This window comes from Gavialis gangeticus, unplaced genomic scaffold, assembly GCF_001723915.1.
Source record: "Gavialis gangeticus isolate Ggan-Ray unplaced genomic scaffold, GavGan_comp1, whole genome shotgun sequence".
Taxonomy (NCBI): Eukaryota; Metazoa; Chordata; order Crocodylia; family Gavialidae; genus Gavialis; species Gavialis gangeticus.
In genome coordinates this window covers 146,103,886-146,107,185 of record NW_017729022.1, presented here as the reverse complement: position 1 = coordinate 146,107,185, position 3,300 = coordinate 146,103,886, and the positions used below count along the sequence as shown (strand labels likewise).

General features: G+C 38.9%; 1 protein-coding gene across 29 annotated transcripts in view; it reads right to left on the bottom strand.

Moving 5' to 3' along the window:
- The window catches only part of NRXN1 (neurexin 1), a 1,443,145-nt gene that overhangs the window by 760,631 nt on the left and 679,214 nt on the right, over positions 1-3,300 (bottom strand). The window lies entirely within an intron of this gene.

The following is a 3,300-nucleotide window of genomic DNA, read 5'->3' as shown; positions in this document are numbered from 1 at the left end:
GCAGTACTCCAACTGCGTCCTGACCAGTGCCACATAGAGGGGGAGGATCACCTCTTTTGACCTGCTTGAAATGCATCTGTGGATGCATGACAAGGTGCGGTTGGCCTTCCTAACTGCCTCCCCACACTGCTGGCCCATGTTCATCTTGGAGTCAATGATGACTCCAAGATCCTTTTCCACCTCCGTGCTGACAAGGGGGGAGTTCCCCAACCTGTAGGTATGGTGCCGGTTGTTCCTCCCCAGGTGCATCACCTTGCTCTTGTCTGTGTTGAAACAGTAATGATCTTCTATGACGTGATCAAGCAATGTTTATGAACATTAAGACAGCTTCAACAAGAGGATCAAAATTGGAGCTGGCATACTGAGGGTAACATAAAAAAAAATCTGAGGTAAGCAAATAACTGTCAGTTCCCAATGTTACAAAGGAGTCCATTTAAAACTAATTAAAGGGAAAAAAGGGCTGAACACTGAGCAATCAGTCACAGCTTTCTTCTCCTGGCATGTGGGAAACTTATCAAATTCTTCTAAAATGAAGAATTTTTTGTATGTGGGATGGCACAATTATTTACAGAGAGTGAGTACTCGTTGTGTTTCTGAGAATCTTCATGGAGTCAGTGTGGCTGGGAAATGGGCAGTAAATTGGTCTGAGTTATGATGCAGCCAAATAGTCCACACAGTCCATGAACTGGGCTAGTAGGACTATAGGAAATGGTGAAAATAATGATGGAAAACTCCTGACTCTGAACCAAACTTTGGTGGAGTCAGTACAAAGAGAGAGGTGAATACATCAAGGACGTTATGATGTAACCCCTTTTAAAGTGCCACATTGTCTGAACAGGATATTGATTTTTAATACTGACGTTAGAGAAGGACTTTAAATTATTCTGCATCTAAAATCATTTGAACAAAGAAGATTAACACATTTGGAAACTGAGAGTTATGGAAAGTGTTGGATGTTGATGAATGAATAGGAAGTGGCTGACAACATTGGCCCTCCGGTAAGTACACAGGTTCATTAGAAATCAAAAAAAGAAAATGCTAGGCTAGAGAACCTCACACTGTCACAAAGATGCCAGTTATGTGCCAAATGGCAGGAAAATAGATTGTTGGCTCTAACAGATGAGAAAAGACTTCATTGAATATACCGTGGGAACTATCAGAAGGGTCATGATAATTTTTCTCTCATTAGCCATATCGATATAATTAAAAAAACAAGGAATGTGATAAGATCAAATCCAGTGGTATCAAGACCATAAAATGATTTCAATGGGCCCAGTTCTATGCCACCCCACTTTGAATCTATGGGATTCAAAATGCCTCACCACTTCCTATTACATTTTTTTCACATAGGCATAACTTATTGTCTCCTGATAGCAAGTCCTTTAAGCATAGTGTGCTAGTCTGGGTTTGACACCTCCTAAAACCAGAAGCTGTGTAGCCACATCTGTGCCAGTGGATTAATTAAAGAGCCAACTACCTGGCAAAGTTATTCAGCCATGCTAATTAGTCTGTTAAAACTGCTACATTGGTTACATCAATGCAGATTTAGTATGCAGACACAGAAGTTGCACATGTGCTTGAAGATATCATTACCAAAGATGATACATTTACCGTACCAATGAAGTTGAACAGGCATTTCAGCCAGCTTTAATGGTAAGACTGTTCTCTCCCAGAATGTTTCTTTAGGCATTGTAAATGTATCTAGTAAAATTTATAAGGGCCAGATTTTGTTATACTGGTGTAAATTGACATAAACTCTACTGAGGTCAATGGAGTTGAGGAGACAAGATCTCAGTATCAGAATAGACTGGTATTGCCTAAATTTTTAAAGGAAGTTAGGTACTCAGTGATTTCTTCAAAGACCCTCCCAAACCCTAGAAAATCTATTCACAATGCCTTTTTTTGTCTCTTCTGCCCATCAAAAATGGGACAAATATATAGGAGATTCACTTAGAGGGTTACAGCATACACCTGTAGTAACATGAAGAAAAGAGCAGAATTTATGGACTAAACTACGGTGGTTTTCCTTTGAGAACCAAATATGTAAACTGATGGTGGTTGGAAAATGCCCACTGCTCCTATTTTTTTTTACTCTCTCAGAGACCAGCTCTGAAAACATTTACCCAGATGGATAATTTTCTCCAGAGTCTAATTCCACAAAGTTTAGTGCAATTCCTCAAGTAATCAAGTGCTTTAGGGCTTATGGGCTCAAACTTACAATACACAATTTGCTGGTTTTATTCTGTTTGGTTAATGCTGTGAAATTCAATCAGTTGTATATGTTGTCTGCAGCATATGGTTTCCTCTGAGTTCATGCTTATTATAGACCCAGTTCCATGCCCATTCCCATTAAGTCAGATGCCAACTTTACATTGACTTTAAGGGTGCTAGGCAATCATTGAAATGCCATGTCTTCACGTAACTTCCCATGGCTCACAGTTGGGTTTAAAATATGGATTTTTTTAGTCATTGATGTCTTAACGAATATTAATTCTGATGTACAAATATTTTTTCTTTGCTGTTCTTGAAATAAAAAGTCCATACCCGGTAGTTTGTATGAATAGAGCAGTTATCTATAAGTAAACTATGTACCAGGTATGCAGTTATACTAAACATCATTATTGCTAGTTTCATCAAACTTTTTTTTATATTATCCTATGACACTGTTATTAATAAATTAACAGGAAGTACCCTGGGGTAAAAAAAAAAGAAGAAATCAAAAAAGGTGGGTCAAATGGCAAAAAGCAGATGGCAGGAGAAAGAAGTAAGACTGATGGGTGCAGTGAAAGAAGGGAGGCAGCAAGAATTTTAAAAATAAGTATTGCCAGAAACAGAAAAAGATTTCTTCATTTGGGATGGAGTAGATTGGCCTTGGGAGCAATAAAGTGGCTTCTATGGAGAAAAGAGAAAGGGCATGGAAGGCTGTAGAAATCTAGCAAGAATCTAAGAAAGGTTTGAGTGCATTGATAGATAAAGATATTGGACTTGGATTGTTGTATACCTTAGAAATAAGTGACCAGTCCTTGTGCACTAGTGACTGACTGGCTGTGATATTGCCCCGGCTACCTCCTGCTTTAAAGTGTTATAAAAACTCATGGGGTTTGTTGTTTTTGTTGTGAGCACAAATGTATAATATATTTTTGAACTTTATTGGGGCCTCTGTATATTTATAGGGTATGTGAGGGTGGGCTGTAGCTCTATATATATATCTGACCCCCAAATCCACCTCTAACAGAGACAATACATGAGAGGCCCTGGCTGTCTTAGGAGGTCTAACAACCCTCCGGCCCTTAGATTTCC